This window comes from Python bivittatus, unplaced genomic scaffold (genome assembly GCF_059951505.1).
Source record: "Python bivittatus isolate LINGU-HERP-01145 unplaced genomic scaffold, Pbiv_v1 ctg000980_np1212, whole genome shotgun sequence".
Taxonomy (NCBI): Eukaryota; Metazoa; Chordata; class Lepidosauria; order Squamata; family Pythonidae; genus Python; species Python bivittatus.
The window spans coordinates 1207349-1234826 of NW_028277125.1; the positions used below are offsets into that span (position 1 = coordinate 1207349).

General features: G+C 49.6%; 1 pseudogene; it reads left to right on the forward strand.

Moving 5' to 3' along the window:
• Nucleotides 1–731: 731 nt before the first annotated feature.
• Nucleotides 732–15683, forward strand: LOC148213491 (axin interactor, dorsalization-associated protein-like; annotated as a pseudogene).
• Nucleotides 15684–27478: the final 11795 nt, after the last annotated feature.

Below are 27478 nucleotides of genomic sequence, written 5' to 3' on the forward strand. Positions count from 1 at the left end.
AAGGTTATTAAGACTGTGGTCGGTGTACAATTGCCAAGTACCGAGGAGAAGCAGATTTTCTGGACCTTTTCAGTCAGGATTCAGACCTGGACATGAGACCAAGACCACGTTGGCCGCTCTGGTGGAGGACCTTCGTGGTGACCTGGGTGGAGGAAGCGCCTCTCTCCTGCTCCTTTGGGACCTCTCGGTGGCTTTCGACACCATTCACCATGATATCCTTCTGGACCGCCTGCAGGGTTGAGGGTGGGAGGAGCTGTCTTGCAGGGGTTCCGCCCCTTCCTCGGGTGGGTGGGGGCAGGAGAGATCGGCCAGTGGTCATTCCCTTGTCATTTCCTGCCAGGTTCCATTCGTTCTCCCCTGCTTTTCAACTCACATGAAACTGACATCAGTTTCAGTTCAGGGCACAGACTCATCAAAATGCTGATGACACCCAGCTGTCCATCACTACCTCAGGCCACACAGGAGATGCGGCCATTGCCCTGACCCAGGGGCTGGAGGCTGTGAGGAGCTGGATGGGACGAAACAGGCAGAAGTTGATCCCAAGCAAGATGGAGCTGGTGGTTTATTGAGGTTCTCAACATCTCTGATTTTGTCTCTCAGTAGGGTGGCATTGCCCCTAAAGAAGCAGGGAGTCATCCTGGAGTCACAGCCCCTGCCGGATGGACAGGTGGAGGCTACAGCCAGGAGGGGGCCTTGCCCAGCTTCAACTGGCATAACAGTTGCAGCCCTACATGAATCATGAGGACCTTCCAACAGCAACTCATCCCTTCGTCACCACTTGCCTGGACTACTGCAATGCACTTTACACGGGGCAGCCTTTGAAGACCACCCAGAAGCTTCACTTGGTCCAAAATGTAGGAGAACTTGGAAAGGTGCGCATGGAGCACCTGTGCGTTGGGTCCTGCACTGACTTCTTGTTAATTTCTGAATGCAGTTCAAAGTGCTGGTTTCGACCTTTAAAGGCTTTCATGACTCATCACCAGAGTACTTGGAGGACCACCACCTCCAACCAATTTTTACCCACTGAACCAATAAAAGTTTTCTTCTGCAAATCTAGTCAGAAGTGGGGCACAATGGCTCAGCACCCCGCAATCGTCCCTGACTGCATGCTCACGGAGTGAAGAAGCGGAGCAGAAATTGGCTTCTACCTTGTGTGGGTGGCCAAGGGCAGCCAGTGGAAAGTTGAGTATGAACCTTGCATTGGGCTCCAGCCTGGCCTCCACCCCTGGCCACAGTTTGCTAATTTTCTTTCTCCTGAGACCCGAGTCCAAGCCTCATCTGGCAATCTAAGAAGATGGGACAGAAGCGTTTCTATTTCTCCTCTGAAAGTACTTCTCTTCTGGAGTTGCACTGGACCTAGCTGGAGGTTTTGTATCCACTCCTCCTGCCTTTCCTGCTTGTTGGTTCTGCTTTCTTCTGGTCAGGATTGTCCTGCTGCTTCCAAATCTGTGGGCTGCAGCAAATCTCAAAATGTTTGGATAATAGAGAATTTCCACAAGTAGCACCAAACAGGAGCTCCATTTTAGCTTCAATATTGTTCTTTATCTTAACTGGTTTGGTCCTCCTTGTAGCCCACCCATGCTTGGATCAGGGCATTCCAACCTGCCCTGCCCCTCCGCCCATCTCTCTTTATGCCACCCATCTCTGCCAGAGGAGTGGGTCCCTGAACAAGCTCATCAAAAAGGGGGAATCTCCTTTGGGCCGCATTTCCTAACCTCTTCGAACGGCTGGCTGCTGGTGGTGGGACGGAGATGCTAGACTGGGGAGATGCTGACCTTCCATCTGGCCTGCAAGGTCTTGTGCACTGACCGGGGGGTACATGTTGACGTCCCAAGAACCTTCGTCAAATCAAGGGGGGGCTGTTGCCCCTCGCCTGGAAGTTCTGTCTCCGTATTTCCAAGTCTGTCTCTGCATTAATGTCAAAGGGGTGTTGAAGATATGTGAAGGTGTGTGGGGTGTAAGAGGGAGGGACAGAGAAAGAGAAGGTGGGGGGGGCTTTGCTTTGTTCCCAAAGTTTGCTAACATGGCCACAGGTGCAATGAGTTCCTTCCACATCTATTTATCATCCATATGGCCCTCTGAATAATTCATGGCCGATAATTTAATTGGCCAGAGGAATGTTGGTTCCAAGCTCTCTTTGACTTGCCGTTTGAAATAATGTGCTGACTAATTCTTGCTTGCCACCGAGCAATGGCCAGACTCTGCAACCAGGGATGAAACTTGTCTGGGTCTGAACCAAGGAGAGTCCCTTGAAGGGGGGCGGTGCTCAGAGATGGTCCCTCTCCAGACACCCCTGTGACCGTGTCTGGCTTTGGCCACGCAAGGTAGCTAGACCGAGCTTGCAAGGATCTCAGCCCCATAGTATTGGGGCAGTAATAGCGGGCACCACATTTTGTTGGCTTCCAGGGTCGATTAAGAACCTCCTTGGTTTCTTTTCTCAGTTCAGATTTATTAGGGTTACCATCCACCATTTTTTCCCTTGGACCTTCTTTTTCTTCAGTCCTTAAATATCGACCTGGCTGAATTTTTAAATAGCTAAATACATCCGGTCTTCAGATTTCAGACCCAGGCTGTCTGCCTGCCCATGGCACAGAGAAAAAAGCCGCTGAAAGGCCGTGCCCTCGCCACCTCCCTTGACCAGGGCTGTCAGCCTGATCTTGGGTGCTGGGCTGGCAGAGTTGCTTCTGATGCCAAAGGCACCCGCTTCACATCCAGAGCAGGGAGCGTTGATTTAGAAGACAGCTGGAAATGCTGCAAGATCCCTTCCTGAGAAACCGATTACGCCAGTTCAAGGACTCTCTGATTTAGAAGAGAGGTTTTTATTTTTGCCAGGCTGCTTATTAAAGGTAGACAAAATATTTCAGTTCCAAAATGCTTTGACCTCAAAATGAGCATTTTGAGTGTTCAGAGCCGAAAAGAAAAAGTGAGCGATTGGGGAGTTTTTTTTCTGCTGGCGGGGAGTGGGGGGAACTTGTCCATTTTGTGGTGCGGTTCTGCCTGTTGAAGTATCAGAAACAACCTCAAAGGGGGCCATTTCAATTCCCCAAAAATGTGTTTCAGATGTTCCAAGCATGAAATAAAGTGTAGGTGCTGAGCATTTTGTTGGAAGGGTGAAGGAAAATGTTCAAGCTATTTTGAGCCTTGTTCCCAGGGAACACAGAGAACTTGACTTGTTGTAACGGTGGCTCCAAACAAATAGTGTTTTGTGCACACCCCCACGGCTCAGTTCTCCATTCCAAGACTTTTCTCCTGCCTCTTGATAAAATGAAACAATGTGGGATGGATGGTCCCACTACCAGATGGATTCACGTGAATATGTTAAGGTATTCACCATAAGTGTTTCCTTTAAGGAGTGTAGTATCACAGTAAAACACATCTCAGGTGAGAAAAGGTGGAGGCGGCACTCTATGATTGGATAGCCTACGTATAACAGTAGGCTGTTCCCCAAGCAAAGTGGTTGGGGGATGTTTGGGGAGGGAGTACTGTGGTTGAAGTGCTACATTGGACTGAATTGTAACTGTATGACCTTGGACTGTTTAATTAACCATTGCCTATTGTATATATCTTTGTTCATTGAAATACAAGTCTATTGGACTACAGCTGTGTTTGACTTATTTTACTGCTGTGCATATCTACTGGTTTAGTAGATATCATCTCCAGGCCTGTCCCCTGATAGAATAACCATGCACGGTGCCAGTAGAAGAGAATATGTGTAGCTCAGGGTTGAACTGTGGAGTCCTTGGGGTTCTCTGAGCCTGGTTCTTTTCTAGCAAATGTTTTGTTGCTAGCACTGAAGATGTTACCTAGCCAGGTAAGAAAATGTTTACAAGAAAACAGCCAAGCTCAGAGAACCCCAAAGACCCCAATGCATAGTTCTTAACGGATCTGTGTTTACAGGGAGGGAAGCACCCAACGGGGTAACTCAGGGATATGCCCTGGGCCCAGTGCTCTTCAACATTTTCTTAAAAGCCATCAATAGACAGATAAACCTGTTAAGATAATTATAATAAGGTTCCTTTAAGGAGTGTGTCATTGGAGCAGTACACATCTCAGGTGAGAAAGGGTGGAACAGAATGTAGCCAGGACGGTGGAGATTGGCTAGCCTGAATATAATAGTAGGCTGCTCCTTGGGCAATGTTGTTGGGAGATGATTGGAGAAGAATTACTGTTTAACTGCTGCTACATTGGACTGATTTGTAAGTGTATTGTTTGACCTTGGACTGTTAATGACCTATTGCCTATGGCCTATACTTGCTCATTGTAATACAAGTCTAGTAAATGAAATCTGTATTGACTTGTTATTTACTGCTGCGCATATCTACTGGTTTCTAAGTAGATATTATCTCCAAGCCTATCCCTTGATAAAACCACACTTATGCACCATTCCAAAGAGACAATAAAAAAGCTAAGAAGGAAACAAAAAGACCAGAACACATCCTCTCCAGCAGCCAAGACCCAGATAAGCAGGTATTAACCCCACACAAACAATCAAGCAGAAAACAATACCCTAAACAAGGAGAAAACCTCACCCCACCAACACTGGCAGGCAAGCTACTGCATATAAACAGGCAGCAAACCCCACACTCATTAGCACTGATGATGTTACCTGGTTGGGTAATGAAATGTCTGCAATCGAACAACCAAACTCAGAGAACACCAAGGACTCCACAATTCAGCCCTGAGCTACAGAGATTCTCTTCTATTAAATGACTTACAGAAGGGGATAGAAGAGATGTCCAGCAACTTTGTAGATGACACAAAGTGGTTGTGGGAGAGATTGCTAACATCTCAGAAGACAGAATTGGGGTCCAAATGTATCTTGATAGACTTGAACAGTGGGCCCTATTCAACACAACCTTATTCAATGGTAAGAACTGTAAGGTTCTGCACTTGGATGGGAAGCACCAGACACACAGGTACAAGATTGGTGGCACTGGCTCAGCAGTGGTACTTGTGAGAAGGATCTAGGTGTCCTGATACACCACAGATTAAACACGAGCCAGCCGTGTGCTGCAGCGGCCAATGCAGGTTCGGCCTCTATCAACAGGGGGATAGTGTCAAGATCACAGGAAGTGATAGTACCGCTCTGTGCCACACTGGTCAGACCACACCTGGAATACTGTCTCCAGTTTTGGTTGCCGCAATACAAGAAGGATGCTGAGGAACTGGAAGGAGTGCAGAGAAGAGCAGCAAAGAGGGTGAAAGGCCTGGAGGCTAAGCCCTATGAAGAGCAGTTCAAGAAACGTGGTGGGTTTAGACTAAAGAGAAGGTGGAGGGTGGACATGACAGCAGGTTTCCAATACTTGAAGGGGCATCACAGGGAAGAGGGGGTGGATTGATTCTCCCCCTCCTGAAGTGCCCGAAGGTAGGATGAAACTAACAGGTGGAGGCTTTGCCGAGGGAGATCCAAACTCAGAACGAGGAGGAATTTCCTGATTGTGAGAGCTGTTTCGCAGGGGAACAGCCCCCTCCTGCAGTTCAATGGTCCCATTGCCCTTAGAAAGGGAGTTAGGGCAAAGCACTACCCCCCACCCCCAGTCTAAAGTAACTTCCTATGTATTTATTTCTAAAATTACTGTGACCATTTTTGGTGAAGCCACAACGGGAAGTGAAGACGAATTCATTGCTAGAATTTAACATGTTGTCAAGCAGCTGCTTATGAAACTGGAGGTTCAGAAGCAGACCTGTGGAGTCATGTATTTGCTCCAGACTTCCTGGGAAATAACTGGTCCTCAGGAGAGAGGAGGCCTCCTATTCTTGAGTGGCCCCACAGCTGGGATGGGATGGGATCCCTCTCGTGGGCTGGCAAGAAAAGGCGTCCATCTGCAAAGGGTCTGACTGCTGAAGTGGACATTTTGGCCGAGGAATGTGTGGTCAAAACAAACAGCACCTGCTTTGTATATGTGAACTGGCGCAAGAGCATTATATGCTTCTTACTGGACAGGGAGTTCGATCCCTCCCTGGAAGAAGGGCTAACCACGTCATGGGAGTATGCTCTGATGTCCAGAAGAACCCCATTCCCCAGTAGCACATCTGGCTACCCATGTCTGAGGAGTCCCGATAAAGAATGAAGCCGGTCATGTGGTGCCTCCTGGTGGTCATTGTAACCGAAAGATACCACGCAGGATACAGCTTGCGTAAAAGTAGAGAAATCCCCCCTCCTCCGAGAGGGGGGTGAGGTCTTGTAGAACTCTGTACATGGGGGCATGACATCATGGCACATCTGTATCTTTCTTCTCCTGGAACTTAAGGGAAGGTGGACTCCAGGCCAGTCTGAGAGGTCCGTGTTTTAAATGTAAATCTGACAAAGAACGTCGTTCTAACTGGAAGCCATTCCCAGACTCTAACTTAATACACGGGTTGGTATCTCAACCAACATTTGACGTTTTCTATGTACAGAGTCTATATTCTAAGTTCATGGGATACTCCAGCTAGAATAGATCTTCAGTACTGGTTCACTGTATTAGAGCAGCGATTCAGCCTGCATTGACCGTGGCTCCTCATACCTGTCCTTAGTTTCAAGCTGAAGAGTGATTCCCAGCCCTTTAAAGCAATATAATATATTCTATAACCCATGAGTAATGAATGAAATAATGGAAAGCTGTAACCTCTATTGTCAGATTCAGCCGGCGCGGCACAGCGGACGCCGCTGCTCAGTTTCACCGCCCGGGCGCAGGCAGCGAAGAGAGCAAGTCGGGCGGACCGCAGGTTAATTGCCGGCAGGCGGCGGCGGCCACTGACTCGGGGCCGGAGCCGATACTTTGCGACGGAGCCGCTGCCCTCGAGCGCCAATCGCAGCCGCTCGGAAGCGCCGCAATTCAGCCGCGATCCGCAAAGCAGCCAAGGAGCCCCGGCTTGGCCGCAGAAGAAAAGCCCAACGAGCGCAACCACCCCACAGACAAGGGGCGGCGATCAGGGAGACAAAGAAACGCGGCTGCATCTGCCGTTTGGGCGAGGGGAGAATACCGCGGGCAAACCAGTAACCCAGGCAAGGGGGAGAAGGGCGGGAAAAGGGGGTAACTCCGGGTCAAGGAGGGAACCCTATAAAGCCGCTGTATGTAACCGCGCCAAGCCAACCCTGGCTTTGTTTGTATCTACCTGCATTACACCCGAGTAAACTTCTTTGGCTGAACCTGTGTTTCGCGAGAGTTTCATTCGGCGCTGAATGTGGTAACTCTTACATCTATGGCATTTTAGACCCCTTGTTTACTTCTTTCTGTTTCACTATATGTATCCTTTAATTTGTCTTCTTGTTTGTTTAGACTTTCTCTATACTGTCCGAAATTCAGGGAGGGAGGGAGGGAGGGAGGGGCACCATCGCTTTTATTAGACAACGTCCATTTCATCTCTTTGTAGTTAACATGAATTATTTTAAAGGAAAAATGAACTTTGTAGCATTGTTGTTATTGCTATTATTCTGTAAACATCTTTTGTACTAACAGATGCCCCTTTGTGTCTGTGTTTGCACTCAAATATTGTGTAAATAAACATATTTCATTCTGCTAGGATTAAAAAAAGGCAAGACTTTCTGCTTTCCTTCAGCTTCCTGTTCCGACGTATGGAGTGAGACCAAACGTGGACTTCCGTGGCCGCCCTCATCAGGTCTGATGCAAACTCTCTTTCTGACCGTTTCAAGACCTGAACTGCCAGGCGCGTCTTCCCTTGGCGTGCACCGCCCGGGACACCCCACATCTGTCAGATTTCTGCTTGCTCCGCAGCTCTTCAAGGTGCAAAAATCCTGCTCGAGGGAAGATGACAGTTGGCTTCTGCTGTATTTATTTAGCTATTCTCTGGACTCTGGTCCCCAGCCAAATGATGAGGACTTTTGGCACCCTCTCCTTCTTTTCCTACTTTTTAGCCAGGATTTGAAACTGTGCCCAAGCGTTTTGGAAGGGAAAGCCTGGCGCTGTGATCCTACACGTGTCAACTCTGTGAGACCAGGCAGGAGGGGGGCACTCTGGGTCCCCACAAGTAAATAATGTCATCTAGTGGGAGCCCAGAAGGACCCCTTCTCTGTCTTGTGGCCCTGCCTGCTGGAACCCCTTCCCTGGGAGGTTTGTCCAGCTCCCTCCCTGCAAGAGTTCTGCAAGCCTTTGAAGACCTGGCTTTGCTCCCAGGCGGGGTGTGTGTGTGTGTGTGCGCTTCTTTGAGCGCCTGGCATTTTCATAATGTGATGGGTGATTTAGTCCAGGTGCCTCATTATTTTTCATTTTTCCTTTTAACTATGTAAGCTGCTCAGAGTCATTCCAAATCCAGTCAAGAAATAAGCCCACTAACGAAGTCATGAGGACGTCTTCCGTGGACCTGGGCTGTAGGAAAGGCAGTCCGTGGTGCCTAAATCCGAACCTTGCTCCTCCCCTTCCATCAAGACTCAATAACCTCCCCTGACAAATCCTTCTTTGGCATTTTAATGGGAACTAATAAGGAGACGTTTTGGACTCTAAAGCCAACATTTCGATGCCTCCAGCATGCCTTGTCCTGTCTTCTTTTTGGGTGATGAAACCAGCCTGAACATAAAAGCCTCTTTCTCTCCTGGCTTCCTCCAGCCACTCCTCTGCGTGGTCCTCCAAAGAGACTTTGGCTGCCAAGAAAATCAGAAGCAGGCGTGGTTTTTGTCACTCCGCAGCAACCACGGAGCCCTCCTAAGAGCCGTGGTTTTCCACCCCAGGGGTGCAGATGCAAACACACTCTTGCCTCCTTCTCTGGCAAAAGGGCCTGTGGGCAGCCATCAACCCAGCCCACCAGTGGGGACGAATTCGGGGAGCCTCTCCTCACGGAGGAAGCACATTCGGGTTTCCAGACTTGGGAAACGTCGACCTTCTTGGAAGCCCAGGGTTTCTAAGCACGTCAGGAAGGGTTAGAAGTGGCGGAGAGGCTTCTCCTCCATGTTCATCTATTGCTTCCTTGAACTGTTGGTTGAATTCAGCTCTCTGCTCTTTATTTGTTCAGCCTCATTTGAGCTGAAACATTTCACAGTGCTTGTGTGCAAAATGATGGAGGATTTTGTACACCTTCACGGTCTGCCTTTGAATAACACTTGTTAGTCTGAAAAGGTGCTCCCAGACACCCCCTGATTTTTTTGTCCCCGTAGGCTAACTTGGTGCTGTTGCTCAGGAAGAGTCCTGCAAAGGCAACCAAAAATAACTAGTTCCTAGAAGCTGAGCTGGTTAGGTAATTTTGAGAAGCTGATAACCAGGACACAGCAGCAAATCATTTTCTGGTCCCTGATTAGAAGAGCTGTCTCTTCTTCCTCCTCCTTGACAGGTTCTTTCCTAAGCTGCTGTCCAAGATTTTTAAAGCAAAGGAGCTGTTTCTTAAACGGGTTTTAAATAATTTCTTCAATTCTGAGTCATGCTTTGCCTGGATAGTTTCCCCAGCAACTGGGGGAGTGGGGGGCGGGCGGGGGGAGTCAGGATGCCCTCCTTGGGGTCCTTCCTTCCTTCCTTCCTTCCTTCCTTCCTTCCTTCCTTCCTTCCTTCCTTCCTTTCTTCCTTTCTTCCTTCCTTCCTTCTCAGTAGCCAAATCTCTTTGGCCAGTTTACAGTGAAATACACCCACACAAAACTATATAATTTGAATAAAAACACATCCAATAAAATCAAATAAAATGCAAAATAAAAACACCATGTTTATTTATTTAATCAATTTATATAGCCACCCATCCTGACAACAGCTCTGGGTGGTGAACAGCAATACTGTAAATATAAAACAAATACTTATACAAAAATTAAAATACACAGTGGCTGAGAAAACCAACCACCATTCACCTAGCCAGGGGACGGGTCCCTTCAGGCACTCGGGGCCACAGGCCCCCCAGAGCCAGGTCTTTAGGGCCTTATGAAAGGCCAGCAGGGTCAGGGCCATCCCGATCTCCGGAGGGAGGAAGTTCCACAGGGAGGGCCCTATGGCAGAAGAGGTTCATCAACTGGCATTGTTTAGCCAACGGGACCCGGAGCATGCCCCTCCTGCTGGACTGGATTGGGTGGGTAGAACGAACCAGGAAGAGACGGCCCCTTAGGTCACCCAGTCCCAAGCAAGCCCTACTTGGGACAACCAGGACCTTGATTTGCACCTGGAAGCACACTGGGATCCAATGCAGCTCACGGAGTAGTGGCGTTATGTGCGCCGAGTAACTGGCACCATTGACTACCCGTGCTGCTGCATGTTGGACCAGTTGAAGCTTCCTAATGCTCTTCAAGGGTTGCCCCATGTAGAGCACATTGCAGTAGTCAAGACAGAAGTCTCGAGGGCATGACTGACTGCCAGCAGGGCCTCCCGGTCCAGGAACAGGGGCAACTGATGCGCAGCCTGAAGCTGTGCAGAGGCCCTCCTGGCCATAGCTGCCACCTGCGCCTTGAGCAGGACCCACAAGCCCACGAGGGACCCTCAGATTGCGCACCGGGTCTCATCCAAGGCCAGTGATGGACGGTTCTGGGCACCAGAAAGTCCAAACGCCCAAAGCCGCCTCAGTGTTGCCTGGGCTGAGCCAAAGCCTGTGGCACCCCACCCAGGCCCCCGCAGCCTCCAGACGCTGGGACGGGACGTCCATGGCATCACTCAGGCGGCCTGGGGTGGAGATATAAAGCGGGGTGCCATCAGCATATTGGTGAAGTGCCAGTTCAGCCTCTCTGGGGAGGGAATTCCATTAATGGAGTCTCAAAAAAGTCAAGATGACAGCCACGACCACATGGTCAACGCCCCTCCCCTTTTCATGTGCATTGCCTGGGCGTTGCTCCTCAGATCAAGCGCTTAGAAAGGGTCAAGCGGCCGTGCTTGCCGTGCGCTCCCTGTTAGCCTGCCATCATTATCCTACAGAATCCAGGGTTGCAAGGCAGGTCCCGTGTCAGCTCCCACATTCTGGAAAAGATATCCTACGAAGTCTACAATATGTCACAGCGCGTGGCTTCGGGGACAGAGAGAGATCAGATTGTCCCTTGCGCCCATTTGAACTGGCATCGTTGTAGACTATTTGGGACTGAGAATAAATTGGTTCTTCCTCTGTAAACTGCTTTTTTTTCCTTTAGGATCTGGTAGACCTAAAGATCTGGTGCTAAGCTACATTTTCTTCCCCATTTTCCTCTTCAGAAGCCATCCCTGGTAGGCACCATCCTCAGCCCTTTCTCTGTTTGTCCTTCCCGAATCTGGGTTGACCTCCAGAAGCTCCTTGACGTTCTTCAACCTCTCCAGTGCACGATCTGCCTCTCTCTCTTAGCAGCCAAATCAAGGCCTCCACAATAATTATGCAAATGCAATTATGCAAATTCATGCAAGTTAATAACTGAGTGGGGATAGTAGCTTTGGGTTCAGAGGACAGGTCCTCTCAGAGATGGGAAGCAACAGAAGGACAGGAATCTGAGAGTGGGAATGAGCGGCTACCAGGGTAAATATTTCTCAATCTCGTGATGGATTATTTGTTTTTCCTGGGTTTTTTTGTGTTACTGAAACAGAGGCAATGGCTAGAGCAGCTGGGTAGCGGTTGGTTGGTGCTGAAGTACATTTTGAATAAAAAAGCTCCCGTATTTCATCTTGCAATTTTTCTGTCCGTGCCTGTTTCGGCATCTCCCACGGAGTGACTTTTGCAGCACTGAAGGTCCTCCAGTGCTACTGGAGATCTAACAAGTGGTCAAGAACAATGAGGAGGAAGGCTGTGGCTACGTGATCAAAGCTCCTCCCCTCTTTACATGCACCACACATGTGATATTCAGTTCTACGCATGGAACACATGCAAAGAGGGGCAGGACTTCAATCACTTAGTCGCGGTTTCCCTCTTGACTTTTCTGACCCTCCCCTGCCTGCAAATATCCTTGGTTGCCAGGCCTATTGCTGCCACTCTGAAGACTCATAAACTGGTTGCCATCTGCAGGACAAAAATGAAAGCAGTTTTCCTCTCTCTCTGCTAAGAGCACACCGACCCTCCGTAAAGAAGCAGAATACGATTTTAAAAAATAAATAAATACAAGCTTAAGAACGTGGATGTTTCTTCTGGAGACATCTTTAATGATTACTTTGGCTTCTCTGGGTATTCCATTTTGAATAAATCATTTTAACATCTTGTTTTGCAGGAATCCATCTATACCAGTGCTTCTCAACCTTGGCAACTTTATGATGTGTGGACCAACTCCCAGAATTCCCCAGCCATGGGAGTTGAAGTCCACCCGTCTTAAAGTTGCCAAGGTTGAGGAACCCTGGTGTAATGGGTCTAACCCTGGGTGATAGTTCATCAGGATGCAAGAACAGCAATTGCCAAATGACAACACCCTGCCCTGGCCATGAAAAATAAATAAATAAAAGGGCACAAAGGCACCACCGACTTCCTGGCGAGCTCCCTTATGGACCCAGGATCCCTTTCACTCTACCAAGGATGCAAACTGTGGAGAAGTTCTTGCCAGGCAAATAGGCACTCCATAAAGACATGTCCTCCTTGGGTAAGCATTCTGGAAGAAATTCAAGAGATGCCAAGACAGTGTTGAGAAGGCTGTCAAATTTCTCTAAGTATATGCCAACTGGGAAGATGCCAGCCAGTCTAGACAGTCACTACATCACTGGCAAACAAGAAGGATAGTGCAGTATCCTTTGTTTAAAGCAGGCTTGCTCTTAGTTGGGAGCAGAAACGCGGGCAGACGAATGAAAACAAGGCAGTTCCTCCATCTGCCCTTGGCTTGAAGTCGAAAAGGACATGGCTGTAACATTAAAAGGGAGGCTCAGTGTTCCCAGAGCATAAATTATGGTGCTTAATTATGTTTTAATGTAATTTAAGTAGGTCAGCTCAAGGGCCAGGGAAAAGCAAGGGAATGCCCTTCACACACACACACACACGCAGACACACATCTTGTCCCTGGATGAAGCTGCCTTGTGCAGAGAACCTGCAGCAGGTGCAACCCCTCGATGGCAAAGATTGTGCTGAGCTTTGAGAAACCAAGGTTGTTAGAAATGCTGCACCCCCTGAACTCTCTCCCTGCCCATAAGTCTCCCTCTGGACAGGACTCCCTGCTCCCTGAAACCATCTCTAGGAAAGCCCTTATTTTGGACACGTTCACACAACGCAAATGCTCAGACGACGTCCCACAGAAGAAGACCAAGACCTCTCATTCCAGAATGCAAGGCAGAGAAGAAGCCCCTGTTGGGTTTTTTGACTGTTATGGCTGTTTTTCTTGTCCGGGCTTTTCAGTTTTGTTGCTATATTTTCAATTGTTTTAACTGTGCATTTGATGTGTTGTTAGCTGCCCAGAGTCTTTTGGAGTGGGAGGCTCTAATCAACTGAATAAATAATGCTAATAATTTTAAGTTCCAGGTAGGCAGATTCTGATGGAGTGCTCGGGGGGAAAAAAAGCTTCGTAAGAGGCAGGTCAACAGGGGCTTTTAGGGGATGTGTCCACTGGACCAGTGTTTCTTAACCTTGATGACTTTAAGACATGTGGACTTCAACTCCCAGAATTCCCCAGCCAGCCATGAATTCTGGGAGTTGAAGTCCACATGTCTTAAAGTTGCCAAGGTTGAAAAACACTGCATTGGACCGTTGTCTTTTGATCATGCTTGAACTGGGATTCCTGCCCTGAGCAGGGGTTGGACTCGACAGCACCTCCCAGCATGATGATTCTGGGATTCTATGCTAAGTCATAGTTTGCCTAACCCTAGATTATTAAGTAAGTCAAATTGGCTGGGTTCGTTTACACTGGAAGCCACAATAGCTGAGCGCCCAAAGCGCTTAGCCTCAGCAAAAACAACCACCCGAGACCTAGCTGGGTCTCAGGTGTGCAGAACAGCAATAGTTCTAGTGGCCTCCTTTGCAGGACTGTTGCTAAGAAGGTCTTGCAGAAGGAGAAATAGGATTGCTTCCTTTCCTTTGACTCCTGCTGCAGGTTTCCCCCACCCTTCCCCAGCACGACCCAGAACGGGGGCCCTTTGGGAACATCGATGCTCACCGAGGCAGAGAACGTCCCTGTTGGAGAGGCAACCGTGTGCTGGGCTCTCTGCAGGCAGCCGAAATGGCCCATAAATGATGGATGAAGCTGTGCGGCTGAACTGCCACTCCCGAGCGGAGGCATTAATAACTGCCAAGCTTGCTGAAAAGCAGAGTCAGGGGAAGCCTTCCGAGGGGGCCTGCCCTCCTCTGCCTCTCCCCTCCCCGGCACAAAGACGGCAAGAGCTGGGTGGGTTGTTGACTGGGCCTTTAAACGCCTTCCTTCTTGACCCTCGGGGCCCCAAACTCCAGTGCCCGGAGGAATGATCTTTGAAAGGGGCCTGGGACATAATCCCCCTGCACTCAAGAAGTGCTTCTCGAAAAAGGAGCCGCTTTTCTTGCAAAAATCGATCGAGGCATTTGGCTGAGTAGGCAGCTGCAGAGGAGAAGCAGCTTCGAAAGGAATGCCCACCCCAACCGTGCTACGTTGGAAGGGGGTCTTGGATCCCCCCGAGCTGTAGTCTGACCCCTCCCACTGGAGCAGGCTCAAAGCAGGGGCTGCTGCTTCGAAGCAAAACTGGCCGAAGGAAGGACCTTTTGGCTGGGCTTCTAAAACAAGGCAGACTGAAGAAAGGGAAGGGGGGGGCTTCGCTGTTTCCTTCACTGTGTTTGGAAGCTACTGCTGGTTATGAGGGACTCGAGGCTGCGTGCCTGGCGTGACTGTTTTTGTTTTTTTGTTTATTTGCTGTCCATTAATGTGGGTGGCTGTTTGCGTGCGTGTCTTTGGTCAGCGTGATACTGGCTGACCCCAAGGAGGCCTGGAGCCAACCCCCTGGAGCCCTGAAGGTCCTGGACCCCACGTGAGTGGCAGTGGAGAGGGAAGCAGAAGCAGAGGTAGAGACCCTGGGGAGAGGGTCTCTACCTCTGCTCTACTTAGAACAAAGAATTCCATTTGGTGTTCATCCCATTCCACCAGGAAATCTTAGCAGCTGGTGAAGAGGAAGATTTAGAGTTTGAAGAAGAGGAAGAAGAAGGTGGAGCTGCTGCAGGATCCCCAGATGCATGTCCAGCGCCCATCGTGGAAGTCAGTGAGGAGACCGGACACTGTGGGAAGGCCTGATGAGAAGAGGGGCACGGTTTGATACAGCGCAGTTCCTCCATCCTCTGTCTCCGACTGAGCTTCAGGCATTCAAAATGAAACATTAGCTAAGACTGCAATTTGCTTGGAACTCAGTCAACCCAGTCCCAGGAAGGGTTTCAGGATCTGAAGAAACTAGAACCAGACTTAAAGAATATTCTTACTTAGAACAAAGAATTCCAGTTTGATGTTCATCCCATTCCACCAGGAAATCTTAGCAGCAGGTGAAGAGGAAGATTTAGAGTTTGAAGAAGACGAAGAAGAAGGTGGAGCTGTTGCACGATCCCCAGATGCATTTCCTGCCAGAGTCCCAGATTACCATCTGAACCTGGGATGACATTGCTAACTATCAAAATGGAGAAAATTGGTCTTAAAGATGCTGGACGGTGCATTGACCCTATACCATGCTTAATGTGTAAGATCTCTATGGGTTTATTTTAATATGGACATTGAGATTCAAAAACGTGATGAAAATTTAATGAGATTTGCAGCTATCTTCTTTGAATTTAAACACTATGAACCTAAAAAAAGCTTCACCAGCACAAAGTATTTTGCCTTTGTGGACCAGTTGTTACAGAACTGTACAAAAACCCCACAGAAGCTTAAACTGTTGATCAAGAAGGCAATTTATCTTCACTTTCCTTAAACACGGCACAAAGAATCGCGTTTGGGAGCTCAACCACTTGCCAGAAAATCCTAGTTACTGCCCATGTTAGCGCTGCTCCTTCAGGAGGAAGGACAAGTAGAGGCGTTTACCTTGCCGTCGCATCGAGCCGTCAACCCTGCACAGCAGGGGATCGGCAGCGAAGCCCCGCGCCCGAGTTCAGCTCTCTTCGGAGTGGGTATTTTTAGCACGGATATTCCAACGGCTCTTGCGAGTTTTTCCTAAATGGGCTGGTAATTAAGTTCAGTTAGGTAACGTGGTTTCTTACACCTTCATCAGAAATCTTAATTAAAGTAGTTGAGAAGTCTTAATCCGCCAAACTTGATACAGCAATAAAGATATGCCGGTATCAAAAAAAAGGAAGAGGAGGAGGAGGAGGAGGCTGGAGGAAACAAACTATCTGGACCTGTTTCGGTCAGGCTTCAGACCAGGGCTCAGTACAGACACAGCACAGATCATGCATGTGTATATGCTGGTCTATGACCGAAATAAAATTGATTGATTGATTGATTGATCATGCATGTGGATGGCCTTTAGTGGAGCTGAGATAGGGGTGGGTCCATCTTGGTATTTTCTTAACCTCTCAACAATTTCAGATTGTGGTTTCCTTTTAGAGTGGCTGTGGGGATTGGAAGTGGTGAGCACCATGTTATGCGGTTCCCCTCCTTTCTCTGTGATTAGTTCCAGTCAGTGTTGATGGGGGAGAGAGGTTGAGCTCCCAGCCCCTCCAATGTGGGATATCTTGGGGCTCAGTGCTTTTACCCCTCCTGTCTGACACCTATATGAAGCTGCTGGGTGGAGCCATCTGTTGGTTTCGGGTTCAGTATCAACAGTACTGTATGTTGATGATACCCGGCTGCAGATCTCAACTTGGTCTTCCAAGTGATGTCCTGTCTGGGAGCTGTGCTGGTCTGGGTGGGGAGGAACAGACTCAGTCTCTAACCCTTAACAAGACCAAGTGGCTGTGGGTATTTGGGCCCCATGATCCTGGGGACATTTGATTTATTTAAGGCATAAGCTTCTGTGAGCTACAGCTGACTTCATCAGGTGCATGCCTTAAATAAAACTATTAGTCTCAAAGGTGCTACCAGACCCTTACCAAACTTTGGTCCTCCTCTTACAATATACAGTGTGTTTCGTATACACTGCATGCAAAATACAATGAGAGGTTTCCAAGGAAGTGTTTAAGGAATGCAGGCTGAGAATTGAGATCTCAATATATTGAAAGAGGGTCAGCTCAGGGGAGGCTGCCCTAATTCAGTGATAACTAAATTCTTTCCATTCCAACATTAGAGATATCAAAGAGATGGAAACCTCTTGTGGGTGAACTATCAAACTGATGGTGCCGAACACTGATGTTATTTGCTAGAGCTGTGTTTCTCAGCCTTGGCAACTTTAAGACAAGTGGACTTCAACTCCCAGAATTGCTGGCTGGGGAATTCTGGGAGTTGAAGTCCACCCATCTTAAAGTTGCCAAAGTTGAGAAACAGCGCGCTAGAGTGTCTCTTCTGTTTGCTGGATCTGCCTGACGACTTCAAAGGCAAACTCTTGTCTGAATTATTAGGTATTATCCCAGCTAGCGGAAGACTAATATAGCAGTAATTATGATTAATTACACTCCTAATCTTAGGGAGATTAGAGCAGTTTCATGAATTAGCAAGCAACTGAGAAACGCTGCACAGCCTAAGCATTGTTCCTACAGTGCAGAAGGAAAAGAGCAACTGGTGTGTTGGGGGGGGGGGGCAGAGGGTAGAGGCGATGCAGCAGTTTCAGCTCCTTGCAGAAGGCCAGATTTTGCCCATATCTCTTTAGGTCTTCAACTCAACCACTCATGCTTTCTCCAAATGCATTCCTTGGAATAATTCAGATACCAGCATCCAAAGATGTCATTAGAAAGGTCAACCCCTGCCAATGAAATCCACCCTGATTTCTATCTTGGCTTCCTGGACGGTTCCTTTCTCAGCAAGCTGGACCTTCAGCCTCCAAAGACACGTGGACAACCTGTAGTAAAGCACTGAACCTCTCTCTGGAATTGGCCAAAGTGGCTCTTTTGCACTGTGCTCTGGCAGCCACCTCCTCCTGTTCATCTCCCTCTCCAGTTTCTACAGCTTGGCCTGCTGGGCCTTCTGTCCCCATCCTGTTGTGTCCGCCTTGACTATCTCAAGGACAGTGAAACACCAAAGGCTTCGTGCTTTCAAGGGCAATAACATCACAGAGACCTAAAATGCACCGGTGCCAGATCAGATGCAGGCAGAAGGAGAGAGGGAGAGAGATTTTTCTACCTGTCATGTTGTAGGACACTTGGGCCCATCCAACGAAGCCAGTTGGTGGGGGATCCAGGACGCGCCGAAGGGCACCTTCGCACCTTGCCTCGTTTGCTTCCCTAAGGAAGGACAGCTAAGACAGCTTCCAAATTAGGTGACTTTGAAATACGTTTGTGTGGGAAGGGTTAGATAAATTAGCGACGAATAAGGCTGCCCATGGCAGGGCTGTGCATGGTTGGAAAATGATTTGCAAAAAGGGCTTTGGAAGACAAACATGCTCATGTGCAATACGTCTGCTATACATTAAAGCATTCCCCACAAAGTCAGGCTGCTTTAATGTACAGGGATACCCCAATTTAAGACTGAGTTCTGTTCCCAAGGTCTGTCCTTAAGTCGAACCTGTACGTAAGCCGGAACAGTATGATTGTATAATACTGTATAAGCAGCATTGTGTCATGAACTTGAACCACTGTGTATTTAACTCAAATTTTGCTACAATAAGCTTCGTTCTTAACTATGGGTCGTCCTTAAACCGGGTGTTCTTAACCCGGGGACTCCCTGTAGAGTAGGAAGGCCCTGTGCTCACACACCTCTAAAACACTTCTGAATATTTTGAAGTTGTGCAGCCCTAATCCAGGCCTCCCTGAACCTCTCCGGCCACAGGCTTATTCGGCATCCCCAGACCTGCGTCTCCTGAGGACTGTAGTGGCAGAATGAAACTCAAGGTTTTTCCCCCAAAGAGCACACATAAAACTTGTAAAAGAACACGGTGGGGTGAGTGGGGAATATTACATTCAGACTTGAGTGTTGTTGTTGTTTAAACGCGTATGCTACGGAATTATTCGGACTCGTGGTGGCTTACAACAAAACAAAATGGAATCAAAATGTGTAACAGAGCTGTTGGTCTTTTGAATCCGCAAAAGGGGGCCTGTCACCCGCTGCGTCCTGCTTGTGAGGAACAGGATGCTGGATTAGAAGGACTTCTGCGCGAGCCAGCATTCACAATGGATGCAGGCTTTATTCATTTATTTTACTGAATGAGTAACAGTATTTGTGTGCCATCTGCTCGGGCATCTCTAGGGGGCTTCCACTATACAGAGCTAAAACATCCATAAAACCATCCAAAAATAAATAGAATATGTTGCTGTCCTAACTGAAATCTTCCTGTCTAAATGCACAGCAGAAGAGGACTCCCTTCCTAGTGCCCTGGAGGCAAGCGAAAGGGCAACCTGACCCCTGCTCCAGAGCGAGGGGCCCCCACTGAGAATGCCATGCTCCAGGTCTCAGCCCCCCCCCCCCGGTCTCTCCGGAGGCGGACACTCGCAGCCTCCGTCCCTGCAGACCGATTCCATCTGAAGAAGATGCTCCCCAAAGTCACGCAGTTTCAGAAGAAATGGAAGAAAATGGGTGAAATTGGCATGACAGAGCCAGCAGAGGGTTGCATGGAATTAGATGAAATTAATTCCCTCGTTCTTAAAATAAGGGTAATTCAGCCAAATTCTTTCCTGACATCAGAGAAGGTTTAATAAGAGCTAGTTGCAGTTGTCTCGCTGGTGCGGAGACCATTCAGGACTTGCAATACGAAGTGCTCTGGTTTGGAACCGCCCCGTCGCCGCCCCGTTTTCTGCCCGGCTGACGAGACTCTGGGTCGATCACTCGGTCTTAAAGACGCAAATGCTCTTCTTGGCTCTGTCCCCAGGGGGTGTAATTTGTCAAGGTCCTGAGAACTGTGAACCGTCAGGCCCAGGGACTGACGAAAAGAATAGTCATATAACAGAAATTAGCAGCTGATTCCGCAATGGATGGTTCTTAGGCCTTGCTTCTCAACGCTGTTTTTCACGCAATATTGTCACACAGTTTGGAGCTATTCTATTTGTAACCTAATTTTCCAGGCCATTTTTATTTTTCTTGTTTTTCTTATCACAGTGGTTGATTCTGATGTTACATTATCTCGTTAAAACCACCGCATGCATGTTTTTCTTCTGTTAGCTGGTCTGATAATACGTAATAATGTTTTTAACGAAATAAAATAGGGAAGATGATTTTTAAATGAAATCAAGTCACTTAAGGGCAGATGCTGTCATTAACATTATCATAACCGATTTCTGCAGAGCGAGTTCTTACTTGCTGAAGAACTTCTACTGAGGACCCATAATAGGCATTGCCAGAGACCTTGGTCTGCCACGCCAGTCAAGGAAGGACGTATCGGGCTGGCCAAGTTCTGCTGATCTGGTGCCCTTCATCTGGTGCCCTGATCTGGTGCCCTTCTGATCTGGTGCCTCTTCGACTGCAACTCCTATAATCCACACCCTATTTGACAGGCTACTAGATTTTGGCAACTGAAACTCATCAGAGGTCACTAGTTGGGAAGGGCTGAACTAGATATGCAACTAACCCAGCACTAGGCAGCTTTGCAGATCCAACTTACCCACCCTTCCTTTGAGCCGTAGATTTACCAATAAAGAAACCCCCCAATGTGTCAGAAAATAAGCACGTCGTCTAGATTAATAGGGGCAAATTATGTCCTTTCTTAAAGATTCACAAAGAGCACCCTAGCTGATTCTCAGGAACAGGACCGAAAATACAGAGCCCCTCGTGATTTTGTAAGTCTTTCGCCTCTTAGGCCAAGTCCCAGTTCTAGCCAAAGGGGATGCTGACTGAAGAACCCCAAACCTTCCATTGGCTAACACACATTTTTCATTTTTTCATAACGATCAAAGCGTTTGAATCTTTTCATTTCTCAGAGCTTGACAGTTCTACTCTTGCATAGCTGAAAACAACCCAGAGGAGAAGAGAGGGGGTGGGAAGAGAAGGGGGCAGGCAGCCAGTCCTCCAGGTTGACTCCAGATCCTTTGTGCGGTTGTGCAAAGAGGAGCTCTGCACACGCAGCCCGTGGACTGGATGCCCTCGTGCCCCTGGGCTCTCCCTTGGGCTGCAGGAAAACAGGCCCGGGGAGCATCTGAGATTCTGGCAGTGACCTCCAGCGTGGGGGCCCACAGCCAGTCTGGAGGAGAGCCAGCGCCGAGAATCAATGACCCCCACCCACGCTCCAGCCCAGCAAATGAAAGTCAAACGCGGAAAGAGCTGATGGCAGAAAACCGAAATGGGCAGAAGGAGAGGGAAAGGGCAGGGCAGGGCAGGATGTGGAGGGGAGGTGGGGTTGCCCAGGGTGGGGTCTGGGCTTAGGGGCGGCCGAGGGGTGGGCGCAACCAAAGACAAGCCACAGCGGGTGATGCAGAATGCATCAGCAACACAAGAAGCCTGCTCAAGGGAGGGGGCCACCTCGTTGAGGGGGTTATTCCCCCTCCCCCAAAATATTACATGTCGTGGCTGGGCAGAGGTGTGGATTAAGGGGGAAGAGTCAAGGGTCACACCCAAAGGCATCATTCAGAGGCAGCAAACTTGCAAACCTGGTTCCTGAATTCCCAGCCTTGGCTGCCCACCGGAGAGGTCAGTCAGTTGGCAGATGGGGAGCAGAGGTGTCCCCTCTCCGCTGGCTCCGTCTAGGTTTAGCTGCATTCCGACAAGCGTGTTTTCCCCACTTCTGACTTCCCACATTCTGGGTTTGCACATTCCAGCATACGCTAACCAAGAGGCCTGGGTTTGCACAGCACGCTAAGCCACTAAAACCCTAAACAAGGTAAACCCTCATCTCACTGGGTGTGAGTGCATGTTGTATGAATGCATCTGTTAAGTCTTCACCTGGCCTGATGAAGTGCATTGTGTGAACGGAGCTTTTCAGGGTCTTCGTCTGTCCTGCCGAGCAAGACAGAGACTGCTGCGAAAGTGGAGGCAGCAGGTGGGGCACCGGAAGCCCCCGCGGCTGGGCGCAAAGCAGCCTGAGCCCAGCAACCATCTCTGCAGCTCTCCAGAGAGGGGGGTGCCTGGGGGTTGCGGGGGGAGAGGGCAGGAGGGCGGGTTAAAGACCATCTGAAAAGAAAAATGAAACCTTTTGCACCAGTTCGTTCTTCTCCTTTGTGATGGAAAAATAATAAAATAAAACTGCAACTCGCCCCCCGGCTGCAAACTCTTTCCCCCATTTCCCTCTGCCCTTTCTTGCCCCCCTCACTTGCACATGTGAAACAGGACCAGTCCCAGGCCATGGCATGGCCCAAGGATGACCATGTTCCGCTGCTGGAATAGCCCTCCTAACGCCATCGCACCGAAGCAAGGAGGGGGCCCTCACTGTCCAGGGGGCAGCCTTGGTGGACCAGGCGAGAAACCGCAGAAGTTCCGTTCTTATTAAGCGCCTGCTATTCTTCACCTTCCGTTCTTCCTGACAGCGGATTCCTTTTTGTTTCACCACAGAAAAACACTCGTCCCCTGTCTAACACCTATCCCGGGAATCAGATCCCAAGGATTTCCCGCCTCTCGACCCCAAAGTGTATCAGAAACGCTGCCTTTCTCTTGTTCGGGGTCCCTCTTTCTTGGAAGGCAGACCCCGAGGATCCTCGCAATAAGCGCGGTTCTTCTCCTCAACGTTGCGCTCCTTTCTTTGGCAAAAATTCCACAACACCTTCTTCGGATCTTTCATCCTCTTAATGTCCTACTAGGCTGCTCCAAGTCTGTGATGTCTACAGCCCTTGGATGGTCTTGCAAATTTAAGCAGGGTTGGACTTGGTTAGTTCTTGGATGGGAGACCCTCAAAGGATCCCAGGGCTTAAGCAGTAAAATAGGGAAAGAAAAGAAAATCAGAAGCAGCTGGTGGCAAATCACTTCCGTATCCTGGCTACGAAACCTGCATGGTTGGACCCAGGCTGTCGCCAAGAGCTGAGCTTGACTCCAAGGAGACATTCCCGTTTTAGGCCTAGTGCGGGTGTTCTTGAATGCCGGTTGGTCTCCAAACAAGGCTCCCCCCTGCACGATTTCGGCAGCACCAGTCTGGTGTGTGGCACTGAGGCCTGGCTGGAAAAAGGCTGCAGCAGTTGCTCGATGGGCCCTTCTCACGCTGGAGGACCAGGAAACGGGAGGAGGACAGAACGGCTGCAAAGCACTGCCAGCCTCTGTGGCTTCCTGCCTCCTTGGGTTTCAATACTGTGCTCCTTGGAGAGCAGCTGCGCTTTTCTCAGGGAGATCACGCACCCCGCTGCCGGCTTGCCTTTCCATCTGAGCTCACAACCCAAAGCACTGAGGATCTGCAGGGCGGTTATTCTGGAGAAAGCTACCTCACTGGGGATGGCTTGGGAACTCAGGGCTAAACTTGGCATTGTTCCAGCCTGACAGTGACCCCTAAGTATTGCTTCTGACGGTCCAGGGTTGGTGTAGAAATTTCATACAAATTTAAGCATAAAGGGTTGGTGTAGAATTGGAGACACCCAGGTTCAAGTTCCTTCTCGGCTATGGAAGCTCCCTCCCGATCACTCTCTTACCCCAATCCATCCCACTTGTTTTTACAGGTAGTCCTCATTTAGTGACCACAACTCAGTCATCAAGCAAAGCGGTCGGTAAGTGAAACCACAACTTATGATCTATGATCTCAGCTCTCCTTTGCTTTACAGACCTGTGAAGGTCGTAAGTGCGAGGATGGGGTGTAAAGTTACTTTTTCATCGCCATCGCAACTGTGAATGGTTGCTAAACGGGGCAGTTGCTAAACGAGGGCTACCTGTACAGGCACTGTGGCCACAATTAGCCTCTTGAATGTTTTGACTCCCCATCACAGATGCCTCTGCGTGTTACAGTAGTTTCACTGATTACTCATGCACCTCTGAATCAGCCCCAAACCCTCCCTGCTCCGCGAAACAGCGTGAGAAGCGAGGCGAGAGCCACAGCCCCTTTGCTAAAAGGATGAAAGAACAGACACGTCCTGCGTGGGTGTAGAATAAGACACAACCCTTTTGCTTCCATTACAGCAGCCGTCATGCAATGTATTTCATCCCCTGCCAATTCATCTGCATTAGGGGCATTGCATCCTGGAGTGCCAAACACTGGGAATCTGTGCTGAGCAGTGGGGGCTTCTCTGGGAACTGGGGGGAGCAAGGCACCCAGGGGGTGTCGCCTGGCCTGTGTTGATATGCGCAGAGCAATGCTATGAGGGAAAGAACGAAGTGCAGTCCAGTTCACCACAGCCCTTTGCCAGACCTCCGAAGGCCGGAGGTGGGCTTGGAAGGGGACGCAGCTGATCTAGCAAGGGAAGGATGTCCCAGCAGAGGAGCTTGGCAGAGGTGCCACCTCCAGGAACCAGGATGGTGCCGGGGTTAAAAAGTTGGACCTGGAACAGGGAGATCCATGTTCAAGGCTGCCCTTTCAGCCAATCCCTTTCTCTCAGGCTGACTTACCTCACAGGGTTGTTGTGGGGGAAAAAACGGAGGAGAAAGCACTGTGTACACCACCTGGGGTCTCCAGAAGACAGGCACCTATGAAGCTAATAAGCGAATAATGCTACTGGACAGACCCGCCCAAGCTGACCAGGGCTGGAGACATCTTCTGTCAGGCTACACTGCTCTCTGTCCGAAGCCCCCCACCCAGCGAAGAACACGAAGGAGGCAAGAGAAGAGCCCCCGCTTATCGGGGCCGGGGGTCTGCAGGGGAGGCGTCCCAAAAGCCCAGTCGGTGGCCGGGGCCGTGATGCGTATTCAAAAGAGGCAGGACTTCAGTGGCTGTGACTGTTTTGACTCCCCCCGTGGGGATTCCCTCCTCCGTTCTAGCTCTTCATCACCAAACCTGGAACGCCGGCAAAGGGGCTGGCAGCTTGAGGGCCAGCAGTCGCTGGGAAGTTGAGGCTTTAACGGCGATGGGCGAGGATTCATCACGGGGGAGGGCGACACTTTGGCGACGGGTGCAGCGGTGCATGAAAGGCGTGGTAGAAGGGCCTTTCTGGCACCCTCCAAGGAGGCTGACCTACCACTCCCCCCAGAGGCTGCAGGTCCCTCCCCAAGCCGAGACAGCGAAGACCAAGGGTTCAGGCCTTCGATGCCTTCCAAACCGGAGATGGGTCTTGAAACGCCGGGCTACCGAATGCGGCACCATTTCACTCCAGTCCGGCCATCTCCATCGCCAACGGCTGGGTCAGTTCTCCAGCCGGCCCCTTTCTCTTTTTCCCAAATAAGGGAGACTGAGTCAGCCTCTGAAGTCTTCCCAGACCCCAGACCGCAGCACCCGGCCAGGCTATTCCTTGGAATGGTGCAGAACCGGCTTTCCCCAACAGGCTTGTCTTTGGCTGCAGCTTTAGGATTCTTCCCCACAACCCTAGGAGGTTGGCCTTACGCAGCCGGGGAGCCCAGGCTGGGTCAGGCCACAGAAAGGCCAATTCGGGAGTGCCATTTTGTCCAGTTCATGAGAACCAGTTCTTTTTTTTCCTAGAACGAAGAGGATCAGGTGACAACGGCTACAGGAAACCGGGCGCTCAGATGTCACACAACGCCTTCCAAGTCTGCTGCCCACCAGACCTGCATTGCATACCCTTTGAATCAGTGTTTTTCATTCATGGCAACTTTAAGATGCGTGGACTTCAACTCCCAGAATTCCCCAACCAGCCATGGGAATTCTGGGAGTTGAAGTCCACGCATCTTAAAGTTGCCATGAATGAAAAACACTGATTTCAATTGTCCAGCCTAATCCTCTTGCCACAACGCCCGTCTGCTCCTTCAAAGAAAACCTAGCTAAGATCCGTGCTTGCCCCAAACTGCCAGAAGCAGCAGTTGCCTAATTTAAATAATTCCCCTGGATTATTTAAATAATTATTTAAGGGAATAATTCCTGCAAGGGAAGGCTGGGGGTAAAACGTGGTCAGGGCACGCAGGAGCAGCAGCGGGAAGGAGTTCTGCAGCGCTCTGAAGATGAGCACATGGTTCTGGGAGCATGAGAAGAATTGTCATTCTTCCTCTCATTATTCCATGACCAGTATTCCTCGGAGACAACTGCTATTCCCACGTGCAGGATCTGGGCGAAAGGGCATTCCACGCGGGCAGCCGGCGACATCCAGCAGAATGGAAAGGCGAGGACCACAACAATTACGCTCTATTTATTTGCTTGCGACACTGATTAGTCACCTCTCACCTCGGATAAAAAAACAAAAGCTGCTAAGAACTGCTAAAAATAATTAATAAAAAAGGCCAGTTTAAACTTGCACGAACTAAAGATAGCAGCGATAAAGCTAGTCCATGCGGAGATGCTGCAGGAGAAAAGAAAATAATCTGAGATGGGGTGTCTGCAGGGTTCGGTCAAAAAGGTCAAGATGGTGGCCGTGATGCGCATAAAAAAACAGGTGGCCCTGCAATTGCACTGTAGTGGCCACCATCTTGACTTTTCTGACCACGCCCTGCAGGCCCCCTAATCTGAGGACAGTTCAGGATGCTCAGACGCGCAGAGCAGAGTCCTCAAAGCCTATCTGCAGGCGGTCAAGTTAATATTCTGGTGCTCTAGAAGGCTAAGTGAGAGCTATAATGGGACAACCACAGCAGGTGGCAATGCCCACTGGACTTTGATCGCCCAGCCCTCCTCGATGTTTGGATGGGGGACCACAAGGAAACTCAAAAAATGGAAAGTCCAAGTGGGAAGTCCAAAAAATATCTCAGAAGCCAGTAGCCAACCACCACTGCCTTATGGTCTCCAAGTAATCTCTCGGAAGATGTCCAAGATTTCAGCAGACTGGCTCGGCTCGAAGAATATGCTTCCAATCCCCCGCGTGGCCACCTGGTGAGCAGGTACGCAGTGGGGAGGGGAGGACCGTACCCGTGGGTCCTGACTGTGAGAAATGGAGCGGGAACCGGGTTGGAGGCGGGCTGGGTGGTGAGTTACGGATGCCTCTGAGGAGAGCGAGAGTGCGCCTCGACCGAAGCCGAGACTCCCCTGTTCTTCTTCTTTCTTGCTGGGCAACGGGTCCCCTGTGGCCCGGCTGGAGGAGAAGCGTTGTTCGGCAGAAAGGTGGAGCTGCAGCAGTTGCCAAGGAGGACACGTTCGGAGTCCATCGCTGGAGAGGGGTCCAGAATGTTGGATATCTGCAAGATCTACAGCTTTAAGAGAGTTAACTGTAGAGTTAACAAGAGATTGCTTTTTGGCTGTGAACATCACTGAATCAGGTGGCGAACTCTGTATAAGAGACGTATTCTTCTTCTTCTTACTTGTTCTGCCTTTTCTGATTTTTCCTTTTAGGCTCACTGCTTAATTCCCTGCTGTCTTGGTATATTTGTATTATGTTATTTATTTGTTTGTTGTTACTTTTATGTATCGTTGAAGATATATTTTATGCCTAATTTTTCTCTTTTGTATATTTTGAAATACCTATAAAGGTTGATATTTATATTTCTTGTCTTCTCTTAATCTTATTACCCAGCACGGAATGGCCTCCCTTGCCCTTGTCAGGCGGCTAACGTCCAGGCTACGCAAAAGTCCTGCCCACCTGCCTCGAAGAAGTAACACAGGCAGGCCCGACCTGCGCGAAAGGCTGCAGCCGGAGAAGTTGGGTGCTGCAGAGAGGGCGAGGGTCCCCACGTTCTGCCTTCGGCCACCGCAGCCTTCGCCAGGGGGAGGGCCTTAGCATAAGCCGGGAGCGGACAACGGGCCTGGGGCAGTGG